At 41.3% G+C, this 15,755-nt stretch overlaps 1 protein-coding gene across 5 annotated transcripts in view; it reads right to left on the bottom strand.

The window, feature by feature from the left end:
- The window catches only part of SLC25A21 (solute carrier family 25 member 21), a 315,638-nt gene that overhangs the window by 287,582 nt on the left and 12,301 nt on the right, over window positions 1-15,755 (bottom strand). The gene's annotated exons all lie outside the window — the stretch shown is intronic.

The raw sequence follows: 15,755 nt of genomic DNA, 5'->3' as shown, positions 1-15,755 counted from the left end.
ACGCTAATATCAGTCATTTAAACCCTTAGATGCCGCAGTCAACAGTGACCGCAGCATCTGAGCAGTTAGACAGAGGCAGGGGCCCCATGGTGAAATTGTGTGCCTACAATCTGTTGCCTCGACAGCCTGGAGCCTTGAGAAGGTTCCCAGACCTGTCATAGAAAACTACCTGCAAAGCAGTGCCTGTGGCACGGCTTGACAGGCCGCCAGTAAAAATCCCATAGACTGCATATTCTACTGCAGTTTATGGTACAAGTTATAAGAATAGGAAACTGAGATTTTCATTAAAACAAAATAAAAGATTAAAAAAAAATAAAAAACAAACAATTAAAATTCAAATCACCCTTCTTTCCCAAATTCACATATAAAAATAAACAATAATTTTTTTTTTTTAACTTAATAGGTATCACTATGTCTGAAAAATGTCAAAATATTTAAATATAAAAGTATTTTTCCTGCTGTAATGAAAAAAAAAAAAAGTAATTTGCATTTTTGGTCACCATGTTCCCCCCAAAATATTGAATAAAAAGGTATCAAAAAGTCATATGTACACCAAAATGGTACACTAAAAACTATAGCTTGCCACACAAAGCTCTGTAGATAGATATATAAAAAAGTGATGGGTGTCAGAATATGGCAATGCAAAGAATTATTTTTATTTAGTCAAAAGTTTTTTTTTTTTTTTTTTTAAAGTAACAAAAACATAATAAAACATTACATAAATTTGGTACCTCCATAATTGTACTGACCTGCAGAATAAGGCTATTATGTCATTTTTAGTGCATAGTGAACACCATAATAAAACCTAAAAATCGTGCACTCAATCTTTTTGGGTATGAGTCTATCAGCATGGCACATTTTGACTTGGCGAAATTTTGCCCACTCTTCTTTGCAAAAACACTCCAAATCTGTCAGATTGCGAGGGCATCTCCTGTGCACAGCCCTCTTCAGATCACCCCACAGATTTTCAATCGGATTCAGGTCTGGGCTCTGGCTGGTCCATTCCAAAACATTAATCTTCTTCTGGTGAAGCCATTCCTTTGTTGATTTGGATGCATGCTTTGGGTCGTTGTCATGCTGAAAGATGAAGTTCCTCTTCATGTTCAGCTTTCTAGCAGAAGCCTGAAGGTTTTGTGCCAATATTGACTGGTATTTGGAAATGTTCATAATTCCCTCTAGCTTAACTAAGGCCCCAGTTCCAGCTAAATAAAAAAACAGCCCCTTGGCATGATGCTACCACCACCATGCTTCACTGTGGGTATTATGTTTTTTGGGTGATGTGCAGTGTTGTTTTTGGGCCAAACATATCTTTTGGAATTATGGCCAAAAAGTTCAACCTTGGTTTCATCAGACCATAACACCTTTTCCCACATGCTTTTGGGAGACTTCAGATGTGTTTTTAATGTAGCCTGGCTTGGATATTTTTCTTTGTAAGAAAAGGCTTTCGTCTTGCCACTCTACCCCATAGCCCAGACATATGAAGAATACAGGAGATTGTTGTCACATGTACCACGCAGCCAGTACTTGCCAGATATTCCTGCAGCTCCTTTAATGTTGCTGTAGGCCTCTTGGTAGCCTTCCAGACCAGTTTTCTTCTCGTCTTTTCATCAATTTTTGAGGGACGTCCAGTTCTTGGTAATGTCACTGTTGTGCCATATTTTCTCCACTTGATGACTGTCTTCACTGTGTTCCATTGTATATCTAATGCCTTGGAAATTCTTTTGTACACTTCTCCTGACCGATACCTTTTAACAATGAGTTCTCTCTGATGGTTTGGAAGCTCTCTGTGGTCCATGGCTTTTGCTGTGGGATGCGACCAAGAAAATTTCAGGAAAGACCAACTAGAGCAGCTGAACTTTATTTGGGGTTAATCAGAGGCACTTTAAATGATGGCAGGTGAATCCTGACTCCTATTTAACAGAATTTTGATTGCTTAATTCTGAACACAGCTACATCCCCAGTTATAAGAGGGTGTGCACACTTATGCAACCACATTATTTTCGTTTTTTTTGTTTCCCCCCCGTCCACCAAAAAGATTTCAGGTTTTTTTTCAATTGAGTGGTACAGTTTATAGGTCACATTAAAGGTGGAAAAAGTTCTGAAATGATTTAACTTTGTCTCATTTTTTTACAGCACAGAAACCTGACATTTTAATAGGGGTGTGTAGACTTTTTATATCCACTGTATACAGTCCTGATCAAAAGTTTAAGACCACTTGAAAAATGACAAAAAATCATATTTAGCATGGCTGGATCTTAACAAGGTTCCAAGTAGAGCTTCAACATGCAACAAGAAGAAATGAGAGTGAGACCAAACATTTTTTGAGCATTCAGTTAGTTGAAAATAACGATTAAACTGAAACAGGCTGTTTTTCAGCTGATCCAAATTTTAGGACCACATGCGTTGTGATGGCAAAGGCAAAAAAACTCTCCCTTTTTGAACGTGGTCGGGTTGTTGAACTGCATAAGCAGGGTCTCTCACAGCGCGCCATCACTGCTGAGGTGGGACGCAGTAAGACAGTCATTTGGAATTTCTTAAATAATCCTGAGGGTTATGGAACAAAAAAGTCAAGTGGAAGACCCCAAAAAGTTTCATCAGCACTGAGCCGGAGGATCCAATTGGCTGTCCGTCAAGACACTGGACGATCCTCGACCCAAATTAAGGCCCTTACTGCTGCTGACTACAGCCCCATAAGCCATAACCATCAGACGGCATCTGAGACTGAAGGGCTTCAAAAACAAAAAATGTTTTCAAAGACCTCGTCTCCTTGAACGCCACAGAACTGCTCGTTTGGACTTTGCAAGAGAGCACCAAACATAGGACATTCAAAAAGGTGGAAAAAAGTTTTATGCTCTGATGAGAAAAAAGTTAACCTTGATGGTCCTGATGGTTTTCAATGTTACTGGCATGACAAGCAGGTCCCACCTGAGATGTCTTCTACGCGCCACAGTGGAGGTGGCGCCATAATGGTCTGGGGTGCTATTTCCTTCAGTGGAACAATGGAGCTTCAGGAAGTGCAGGGGTGTCAAACGGCCGCTGGCTATGTCCAGATGTTGCAGAGAGCATTCCTCATGACTGAGGGCCCTCGTCTGTGTGGTAACGACTGGGTTTTTCAACAGGACAACGCTACAGTACACAATGCCCGCAGGACAAGGGACTTCTTCCAGGAGAATAACATCACTCTTTTGGCTCATCCTGCGTGTTCCCCTAATCTAAATCCAATTGAGAACATTTGGGGATGGATGGCAAGGTAATTTACAAAAATGGACAACAGTTCCAGACAGTAGATGGCCTTCGTGCGGCCGTCTTCACCGCTTGGAGAAATGTTCCCACTCACCTCATGGAAACGCTTGCATCAAGCATGCCGAAACGAATTTTTTAAGTGATAAACAATAACGGCAGAGCTACTCATTACTGAGTTAATGTTTGAAAGTTGGATTTCTGTTTTGGGGGGGTTTAGTTTTTTTTTTTTGGAGGTGTGGTCCTAAACTTTTGATCAGCTGAAAAACAGCCTGTTTCAGTTTATTCGTTGTTTTCATTAAATTGAATGCTCAAATTTTTTTTGGTCTCACTCCCATTTCTTCTTGTTGCATGTTGAAGCTCTACTTGGAACCTTGTTAAGATCCAGCCATTGTAAATATGATTTTTTGCCATTTTTCAAGTGGTCTTAAACTTTTGATCAGGACTGTATATAGGTACCCATTCAATGCAATATCCCATTACCCCTTGAGGAAGCTGACTGCAAAACGTGTGTAAGAGTGGTTGTCTGCTGCCGCATTGTCCTTTTTCCCTTATGGGTCTGTATTCTGTTGATTCTTTGAGACACAATTATTTATATTCTTATATGTACTTTACTAACCTATTTGGGCCAGTTCGTGGATGTACTTATCACTTCACTATCTATGGTATATGTAACGAGGGGCAGGCGACGCGTGCTTCCTTCGCAGCACCGCCGGCAACCTGCGCAAGGAGAGGGACAAGGACGTAGCCTGCGTCCTCGTCTCCATGTCAGCAGGCAAGCAGCAGGGGAGCCGAGCGCCGATAATGATGATCGGTGGTCGGCTGAGTTGGGCTGCTGTGAGTCACGTGACGCTGGCCACGTCATGTGACTCACCAGCCAGGCCTATTTAAACAGGCAGCCTGCTGGACACAGGTTGCCTGTGATTAAGGTCCTTATACGCTCCTGTATTCCTGGCATTGTTTTCCTGTATCCTGACCTTGGCTCTGCTCGTTTGACCTCGCTTCTGCTCATCCCCTGTTGCTTGTCGTGATCTCCTGGTACTGACTTCCGGCTTGTGTTTGAACTCGCTCTTGTTGCTCCCTTGTACTGAGTTGACTTCCTGGTATTTGACTTCGGCTAGTTTGACTTGCTTTGTGTTCTGTTTGTCCTGGCTTTTGTTTTCGCCTGCACTTAAGTTAGGGACTGCCGTCCAGATGCGTCCCGTTACCTAGGATGGATCGTGCAAGTAGGTAGAGCAGAGGCGTGGGTGGCAGTCAGGGGTGCACGCTTCCCTACCCCCATCCGTGACAGTATACTTATTTATTTCTATTTGGTTCTTATATCATATACACCAATATATGTATGTAAAATTATTGTTACATTCGCTGGGAGTCTTACTATATTGAACCTCATGCCCTTGTTGAATGGTTCCCTGTTATAATCGGCAGCAATATCACCAACTACTTTTGTTGGTTTTAATGGTTTTTATACTGACTATGATGGCCATTTTGTATATTGTTTATTATATGTACTAATAAAGATTGTTTTGTGATATATATATTTTTGTATTTATCCATTACATCATTTGTAGGTATTATGTATTAAAGACTGTTTTTGTATTTTGCACACACTAATGAGATCTATCTCATGCTGTCTTCCAAATGTCATTTCACAGCCTAATTTTCCAGCAGCATACACCATCCAACATAAAAAAGAGAAATTTGACAATTTTCCAATACATAAAAAAGAACAAAAAGAAAAGAAACGCCCAATGATTTTGTACATGATAAGAACTAAAGGAAATGCCGAGACCAAGTCTTGAAATAGAACTCCAATTCCTACGTAGTGTAGCTCCAACATGGACCTTCCTAAGGGAGCAGAAACAAGCGTATATATAAATTCTCAGACTCCCGAAATGTTCTTGTTAATGACGGCAATAGTTAACCCTGTATAATAACAGCGTGCGGAACGATAAACAACACTGTGGCTCAAAGCTACAGGCAATACCCTCTAAACCTTTGCAGGTAGTGAAGTGGCACAGTCATGGAGGGGTAAATGCCAGTCAGGGGCGGATTAAGTGCATGACAGGCCCGGGGCTGTGTACCCAACTTGGGCCCCTCCCTTGTTTAGTTTTTTTTTTGTATGAAGAGGCTGCAGTGCTTCATGAGCGCCACAATCTCTTCCTAGGCCATATTACATCTTCAGACAAAAAAAAAAAACCTAAATTACCCCAAATTGGGTCCTAAACTGAAAATTTCGGTCGCCGAATTTAAAATACATATAATTATAATAAAAAAAAGACATGGAGGAGATTACAGCATCACATACTTCTTACATCCAGTGACATCTCCTGTCATGTAAACCTTCTCTTTCCTCTTCTCCTCCATTTGACCCAGACCGCCATGGCAAATTCTTTCAGCCACATCTCGTCTCTACAGAGTTTGTGACACGTTAGATTTCTAAATTTTTCCATCAACCTCCCCATCCTGGTGTCCCCACAGTGTCATCCTGCTGCCACTCCCAATACTGTGCCCATTGTGCTCCCCAATGCCCCAGGTACTATACTGCTGAAAAAATTGTGACCCTAATAGACATATTTGGGGTCATTTATCAAACTGGTGTAAAGTACAACTGGATTTACAAAAGAGCTGTCAAAAATGAATGGGGGAACCTGATTGGCTGCTATGGGTAACTACGCCAGTTCTACTTTACACCAATTTGATAAATTACCTCAAATGTCCCTATAGTGTCCACAGCAGTTATAATGTCCCCTAGAGTGCCCTCAGTAATAATATTGCCTGTGCTCCTGGAATTAAATCGCTGTATAGTGTCCTCCAAAAATAATAGAATTGCTGCTACATTGCCTCCCCAATGGCAACGCACCATATAGTAATCCCCCCATAGTAGTTTGCCTCCACACAGTCATTTCCCCCACACTGCCCTAACACAGTCATTTCTCCCACACTACCCCATATAGTAATTTGCCCCCACATAGTAATTTCCCCCACACTGCCCCCACATAGTAAATTGCCCCCACACTTCCCCATATAGCAATTTCTCCCACACTGCCCCACATAGCAATTTCCCCCACACTGCCCCCACACACAGTAATTTCCCCCACACTGCCCCCAGATAGTAATTTGCTCCCACACTGCCCCATATAGTAATTTGTACCCACAATGTCCAACACAGTAGTTTCCCCCACACTGCCCCACATAGTAATTTGTCCCCACATAGTAGTCCCTCCCATAATAATTTTGCCCCACACAGCCCCCACATAGTAATCCTTCCATAATAATTTTCCCTAAGACAGTAATTTCCCCCCCTACAGAAGCCCCAATATAGTAATTTCCCCCCTGATGTACTCGATGCCTCTTTACTTATATGTCCTCCTGTGTGTCCCCACCCCACATGTACCCCAAAGTAGGCACATGAAATAAAAATAAAATAAAAAAATGAAAACCTAAATACTCACCTATGTCCAGGGCCAGGCGCTTGCTCGCAGAGGAAGGTGGGATGAGGCAGACGCACACACGTCACAGTGCTGTGTCCCAGCAAAGGCGCACAATGACATCATCACGCCCGCCTGTGTCAGGATTTCACTACTGCATAGGCCCCAGGCCTACTAGGCCTGAAGCCTATGGCGGTAATCGGTGGCGGGGCAGGGAACTATGCGCTACCATGCCCCGCCGCAGTATGTGGGCGTTCGGGTCGGCGTTGGGCCCCCCAGCGGTGCTGGACCCGGGGCTGCCGACTCGAACGCCCCTATTGTAATCCGCCACTGAATGCCAGTTGCATTATGTGAACATGGCAACCAAACATTGCTATATGGTGTCAGCAACCTGGCAGGCAGTTATGGGGAACTCCTCACCTTAGGACCTGCAATATTACACTGATGTAACCAGTGGTGAACTGGGGTTCCTAAGGACCTCCAATGATTCTAAAGATCCACTCTCCTTCCCTAAAACACATGTGCACGTCAACTTCTAATTTCAATGTATGCACAACACATATAATCAATAAAGTCATATAGCTTATTTTTAAATAAAGGCCTTTGGGGCCACTTAAACAGCTTAATCCTGCCTCAACACTTGAGAAACAAGACAGCAGAGTTATCAGCAAAATACAGCTTTACAGACACTGCTGCAAGGTGAGGGACTACAGCTCAGACGCCACCACCTACCCTAACCATCACTAGCCCAGACAAACATTAAGTCTGTACTACAATGGAGACCTATAACCACAAGTGCTTGCTAGTGCCAACCTATTGCCATCCAACCAGCCACCATTCCTCCTCACCTGGTGCCAGAAACTGTACTTTGTACTGACTGCTGCTGGATGTCCCATAAGTTATTTTGCACTCAGTAAAGAGAGACTGTTATACATTTACTTCTGGCCTAATTCTTTGATCTACACTTTCACTGCACCGAACCCCAGGAAGCGACGGCTTGAGTACACAGTGACAACATCTCATCAGGGTCACTACCAGTCCCATCCTCTGCACCGATTCCTCAGGGGCTCGCGGCATCTCTCTGACATATTGAAAGTTCTTTTGAAAAGTTAGTCACGCTTTTAGACAAATGGAGAAGAGGTGCCGATCTTAAGGACAAATACCCTGTCTCCTATCACCCACATATTTTTCTTCATAACACAAAAAACATAAATGGCATAGGTATGCTACAAAAGAGGAAATCAAGAAATAAAATGGTAAAAAGAATAAATACAATAAAGGCAAATAAAAGTGCAAACCATTGCATACTAGAAAACCATTATCTCAGCCGGGTGGACACAGACAGAGCACAGCTATAAGCAATGTATGCTCCTCTAGATGACAGGCTTGCTCTTAAATTCACAAGTGATGGAAAACAACAGAAAAAAAAAAAGAAAAGTCCAACGATATGGTGAATTAATTTGCTCTTGGTATGAGATTCATATTTCAGCCTCTGGCAAAAATCAATATTTTTCTAAGCAAAGTGGAGCTCAGCGGTCGGGTCTTAGTGAGTCTTGAAGAGGGGGATCAACAATGCGACACAGTTAAACCCAGGGTCAGTCAGGCAGAATAACAGGTGGTGTCAGAGCTAATGAGGCGGCCATCTTTTTTTGTGATGTCACTTATGATACAAAAAGCCTGAGTGGCCTTATTGTATCCACTGTGAATTCCCAAAGGTGCAATCCAAAAAAATATACAATTAGAAATGGTAATGACAGAGAGGAAAAAGAAACCATTTATTACTAAGGGACAAGATTGATGGAGAGCAGCAGCCTTCAAGAAAAATGACCCTGTCTGCAAATAATATCAAAAACCAGCAACATCTCCTGATTCAAGGAGGAACAGTCCCCGGTATTTATTCTTATGACTCTCTGTTGTGCCATTCCTCTATTATGCCTACTAGAAGTTTATGTATGATGTTTCTGAATGAATTCAAGAATTGTCATTATATGGGGAAAGCAAGAAGCTATTAAAAACACACATCAGGAGAAGTTGCAGGTCCTCAGGGTTTTCAAGAGCATTGATGCCCATGACAGATACGGCAAAATTGCCCTTCCAACAATGTACATTACAAGTCCCTTCATTCCTCATCTTCTAGAGATAGGCCATTACTTGAAAATCCCAGAATACCATTTTAACCCCTTCAGGGGGAGGGTCTCAATGCTCAGAGCCCCACCAATCTAAACTTTAATATGTCTTTATGACATATCAACATTTTTTTGTAAAGTTAGTTACCCTTTAGGTCTTAAGTTGTTTGCTAAAGTTGTTCTTAGGGTACGGTCACACGTTCAGGTTTCCTGATGCAGTTTTGGATCATAAATTGACTCCTGGTTTTGGCCTCCAAAATCGCATCCGGAAACCTGACCATGCCGCCGTACCCTGCTTGAGAATATGAATTAATAGGCACCTAATATGGACTAATTCATTTTAATTTTTTACATTTTTGCTTTCTTTTTTTTTCATGGCCAGTTCTTACACTTTTAAATGATATTTGTGGACAATACAGTTAAAGGGCTGTTAGACTGGGTGATATAGGGCCATTTATCAGAAGCATTGATAGGACTCCTCTTTCCTGATAATTGGCCATGTCATTGTACTGCATTTCACGCAACTAATAAGCAAACGCTCACTGCAGCTTTCATTGTGATTAGTGCATGGCCACATGGTCCGGCAGTGACACGTTCGAGACGTGGTCATGCAAGCCGTGACAGTGTTCTATTAACTCGCACACACAGATTTTTTTTCTTATTCAGGGTACATTGTTAATGGCAGTATGGTTCTTCGGATTATCGCAATATCGAAATTCATAATGGGCTTTTTGGGCCAACTGGTGCAAAACGTTGCAAAAAGAAACGCATGGCACAAAATTGTGCATAATTGAGCCAAATAACATGAAATTACGCAAAATATCATAAAAAAAAATAAAAACACAATATTCACAAAGGATTCAGACTGTTGTCAGCATTTATCATGGCCTTTTCCTGCACAAACAATACACCACATTTCCTAAGGGACCAGGTTGTGGATCCTGAACATGGCTCTAAATAATAAACTACCTAGTCTTAAAGGGCAAAAAAAACAATAGTAATTTGGGGCCTGTGTTATGCCTGAGGCATGCCTCCTAAGAGTCCCTCTTTTGGAGGGACAGTCCCTCTTTTTAATTTAAATGGGCTATCCCTTGAATAATGTAAAAAAATAAAATCAGACATCGTATAGTACATGACAACCTCTTTCTAACAAAGCTAGAACCAGCCCTGTACCTCACATGGATCCAGAGATCTCCCCATTCATTGCTCTGCTAGATTTATATCCAGCTGACAGCTCAAGGGGAGTGTCTTCTCTGCTGCAGCTAAGGGGGTGTGTCCATGCTCTCCCTATCAAAGCTCAGGGGGCGTGTCCATGCTCCACCTATCACAGCTCTGGAGGCAGTTGAAGGATGAAACTGAGCATGTGCAGCCTTCTCAGTGAGCCGGACAAAAAAATAAGAAAGAAAACTGCAGGTGGCGCTATACAGATACATTTTATTGAATACCTTAGTGCAGTTACAAAAATTGTATTACATGCAATTACAAACGTATTCAGATCCAGGTGCTGGTTTTAAAAAAGGGGAATATTTTTCATGGGACAACCCCTTTAAGTCCATCTGTCCCTCTTTGCTAAACTGTGCCAGAAACTATCTGCCTGGTTCCTACCTTTAAATTAGACCTCAACCTATATATTTTTTCATTAGTTGGTGCAAATAGGACCTAAAAAATGTCTATAATCAGATGTTTTTTGTGCTGATATTTAAAGGGGTACTCCAGCACAAGAAACAAAAATGTCGTAGGGGGAACACATGGTGTGCAAAAAACGGCAGAACTTATACCCACCTCACCGCTGCAGTTTTGACAGTGTCGGGTCCCCGTTGTATTCCACCTCCTTCTACTGTCTCAACATGGCGGGAAGTGGCTGTGAATGCTGCGCAACCAATCACTGACCACCTCAGCCAGTGATTGGATCTTTCACACAATGAGGTGTAAGTTTCCCCCTTTGACCATCCAAAAAGTTGGGTCATTCATGATTTAGGGACTCAAAAATACAATATACAGGTAAAACTCGAAAAATTTGAATATTGTGCAAACTTCATTTATTTCAGTAATACAACTTATAAGTAGTGATGAGCGGCAGGGGTCATATTCAAATTCGCGATATTTTGCGAATATTTCGTAGAATATTCGAATATTTGCGAATTTGAATATTGGTTATATTCTACTTTTTTTTTTACTTGAAAAATCGGGAAGGTAATGATCGTGTAATATTACGCAATCAATAGAGGCGTGGGTCAAAAACGAATATATAGCACTATAGAATTTAGTGCTATATAATCGTTTTTTAGAATATTTGTCATTTTTTTCATCTGAAGTCATGGATTCCTCCCTGCTTAGGTTACTTAAGCAGGAAGGAATCATGACTTCAGATGAAAAAAATGACAAATATTCTAAAAAAAAACAAATATATAGAGCAATATAGCTGATATAGTGCTATATTCATTTTTCAGAATATTCGTAATATTCTAAAACAAGAATATATAGCAATACAGCGAAAAAAAAAAATAATAATATAGAGCAATTTCGCTAATATAGTACTATAATTTTTTTTAATAGTTGTCATTTTTTTCCAATCTGGACTTTAGATGAGAAAAAAATTACAACTATTAGACAAAAAAGATTATAGCCCAATATTAGCTAAATTGCTCTATATTAGTTTTTTTCCGAATATTCGCTATATTGCTATATATTCTTGTTTTAGAATATTACGAATATAAAAAATAAAAAAAATAATATATAGCACTATATCGAATATATTAGTTTTTTTGAATATTCGTAATTTTTTTCCATCTGAAGGATGGAAAAAAAATGAAGAATATATTTATCGTCGATAAAAATTGGCATTACGAAAATTCGCAATCAGCACTACTCCTAAAGTCAAAGATATTGCAGCCTTCTCACTGGCCCACAAGCTAGAAGCAGGGAGGGATCATGTGTACTGATTGAAAAACAAATCTCGAATATTTGAAATTACGAATATATATCACTATATTCTAAATATTCGTGAATTCTCGAAGTGCTGATGTCTTATAGGGATCGGCCAACTCAACACGCCCCTCTATTAGCCATACCAGGAACATCATATGTATTATCATAGAGAAACTAGGCTTCCGAATTAACCAATCAGAATCCAATAACTAAGAAAACAAAAATTATTTGATTGGTTCCTTATATAGGGGTTTTCTGGGATTTGGAGACTGATGACCTATACTCAGGATAGGTCATCAGTATCTGATTGGTGGGGGTCTGACACCCAGGAACCCCCCCGATGCTGCTCTGTCTTCTTGCAGCTTACCAAGCACAGCACTGTACATGGTATAGTGGCTGTGCTTGGTATTGCAGTTCAGCCCCATAGAAGAACGGTAAAGGGGGCTGAGCTGTGATACAGCAGCACAGCCACTATACAATGTACTGTGCTTGGTAAGGCTACTTTCACACTTGCAGCAGAGTGATCCGGCAAGCAGTTCCGTCGCCGGAACTGCCTGCCGGATCCAGCAAAACGTACGCCAACTGATGGAATTGGTAAGACTGATCAGGATCCTGATCCGTCTTACAAATGCATTGAAATGCCGGATCCGTCTTTCCGGTGTCATCTGGCAAAACGAATCCAGCATTTATTTTTTTAACCTTTTTTTTTTTCAGATCCGTCTTCAGTTTTTTGGGCCAGAGATAAAACCGTAGCGTGCTGCGATTTTATCTTTTGCCTGATCAGTCAAAATGACTGAACTGAAGACATCCTGAACAGATTGCTCTCCATTCAGAATGCATGGGGATAAAACTGATCAGTTCTTTTCCGGTATTGAGCCCCCAGGACGGAACTGTGTGCCGGAAAAGAAAAACCCAAGTGTGAAAGTACCCTTAGCTGCAAGAAGACAGCGGCGCTCAGAGGAGCAGCTAATCCTGGGTGTCAGACCCCCACCAATCAGATATTGATGGCCGATCTATCCTGAGGATAGGTCATCAGGCTCAAAATCCCAGAAAACCCCTTTAAATTTCTTTTGAGTAAAGTCGGGGAGAGGGGGGCAGTGAGAAGCCTGAGGGGAGCTCCCTGTTTCTGTCCGGATTTCATGCTGCCTGTGCTTCGGGCTGACAGGTTTACTTCAGCAAATAAATCTTGGATAACTGTTAGAACAATATGCAAAGCTCCCCTCCAGTGCATGGCATCATGACATCTGTATAAAAAAATACATTTTCTGTTTTGACACTAGAATTGGAATTTAAAAATACACAAAAAACGCCCTTTGTAAACGTAAAGCATAAAAGACACGTCCGATGTCACTAGCGCAGAGTAATATACACAGCAGGATGGCTCGGCTCTGCCATCTAGTGGACTTTTCATATCACTGCAGATTCATTCTTTGAACCTCACTAGTCTGTATTGCAGTAACAATTGAAAAACCCCAAAAATCTCAGTTCTTGGAAAACATCTACAGTATTTCTCTATGGGTTATAGATGGATTTAGGTGCAGTTGTTTTCACAGGATAAAGTTCGTAGACGAATTATATGAAAGTGCAGTGGATGACCAGTTTGAAATGCAATATATGATGGATTCCTTTCAATAAGGCTCCATTCACACGTCCGCAATTTCGTTCCGCAAAATGCAGACCCATTCATTTCTATGTGCTGCCCGGATCCGGAATTGCGGATCCGCACTTCCGGGTCTGCAATTCCGATCCCGAAAAAAATTGATCATGTCCTATTCTTGTACGCAATTGCGGACAAGAAAAAAGGCATTTTCTATGAGAATGCCGGTGATGTGCGGTCCGCAAAACACACACGGACGTGTGAATGGACCCTTAATCGTATATTCCCTTATAGCTTAGCACCTGCAGGCTATTGCTTTATGTTTGTGCTTGCTGATACTATATATTTGCGCACACACAAATTAATATTATATAAATGTATAAAGTGGTTTTTTTTTCACATGTAAGGTATGGTTAGATTTCATTGTATAGAGTGCGCTGAATATGCAGTGCCCATTGTCATCTGAATATATCATTTCATCAACTGGACACAATACAAATCTATATACAGTGGTCCCTCAAGATACAATGGCCTCAGGATACAATATTTCCATCTTACAATGGTCTTTCCTGGGCCATCATAAGTTGAGACTAGACTCAGCATACAATGCCTCAGACTCAGATCCAACCAATTAATATGAATATGGCGTGTACCGGTTGTCTAGCAGTCCCTCTTTACAGCACCGTGCGGTACTACATGCTCTGTACTGCCCCCCGTCTCCTTTGGATGTCAGGCGATGGCGGCTCCGTGTTATTTTTCTGATATACTGGACCCTGAAGAAGCTCCAGTCCTCATCATAGAAAGTGATTTAGGAGGGGGAAAAAAAGTGTTTTTAAAAATATGCAAATTAGGGTTTAAGTGCGCCAAGGGTGGGCCCTAGCTCCTATGTTCTGCTTCCCTGGACACATCCCCCTTCACCTGGAGGTTTGGCGATCTCAGCCAAGTGGAGGGGGAGTGTTTAGGGAGGCAGAGGGGAGGAGGTAAGGTGCACAGAGCTGCTAGGGCCCACCATTGGTGCACGTAAGCCCTCATTTGCATATTTTAACCCCTTCCCAACATGCACCATACATGTACGGCAGATGCCGGGTTTTTAAAGATGCACCCAATGTTTTACACAGCAGACACCTAATTTTAGAATATTGCAATCCAAAGAAATGTTTTTTTTTTTTAAGTTAAAATATAAAAGAGAAACTATATAAATGTGAAACCACTGTAATTGTACTGACCCTGAGAATGAGGTTACCATGTTTTACTGCATAAGAAACGCTGTAAAAACAAATTCATAAAACAATGGCGGAATTGCATTTTTTTTTTTCTAATGCCACCTCATTTTGAATTTTTTTTCCCCAGCTTCTCACTACACCATATGGCATATTCAGTGGTGCCAAGTACAACTTGGTCCGCAAATAACAAGCCCTCATACTGCTATGTCAACAGAAAAAGAAGAAGTGTATGATCCCCGAAAGGACAGGAGTAAAAAATGTAAATAAAAAAAAAAATATATAAAAAAAAAAAATGCAAATGTCTACAATGGGAAGGGGTTAAAAATACTTATTTCTCAACAATCACAATTGGCTTATCAGGGATGATCTTGCTAACAAAATGCCCTTCAGATTAGTACGATCATGTGTATACCGAATATATGTCATTTTTTTATTTTAATTTAACGTGTGCAAAATAAAATGAATTTCACACAAAATAATGGCAATATTTTTTTTTTTATTTTTTTTTGGGGGGGGGGGGGGGGGGGATTTTTTAGCAATTTTCTTAAAAACTGCATTACCATACATTATTTATAACATTTCTTTTAAATCCCATTATGGGATTACTATTTATAACTTTTCATTTCAAATTTATAATGTATTAGCACGCTCCTGTATGCTAATAATTGTATGCTCTGTGTGACTGATACTATAACACCAGTGTGCCCTGAGCAGACAGCCAAGGGGTCCTTCACAGGTTCTCAGGGCTGGCGGCGGGGATGACTCCCCCGGTCTCCCATAAGGTGACTGGGAAACCTTATTACCTAATCACAGGGGGGAGTCCCTCATGATCATGTCATTGTATGGACTGTGGTAATCAAAGGGTTAGCAGCCAGGACAGGAGCTTCCTCCGACCTGGGCTGTGTAGTAGGAGTTGGTGCTACACGGCGACATAAAGGGCACAACTACACGGCGACATAAAGGGCACAACTACACGGCGACATAAAGGGCACAACTACACGGCGACATAAAGGGCACAACTACACGGCGACATAAAGGGCACAACTACACGGCGACATAAAGGGCACAACTACACGGCGACATAAAGGGCACAACTACACGGCGACATAAAGGGCACAACTACACGGCGACATAAAGGGCACAACTACACGGCGACATAAAGGGCACAACTACACGGCGACATAAAGGGCACAACTACACGGCGACATAA

This window comes from Bufo bufo, chromosome 11 (assembly GCF_905171765.1).
Source record: "Bufo bufo chromosome 11, aBufBuf1.1, whole genome shotgun sequence".
Taxonomy (NCBI): domain Eukaryota; kingdom Metazoa; phylum Chordata; class Amphibia; order Anura; family Bufonidae; genus Bufo; species Bufo bufo.
Note: the sequence above shows the minus strand (reverse complement) of the source record. Positions and strands in the feature narration are given on the sequence as shown.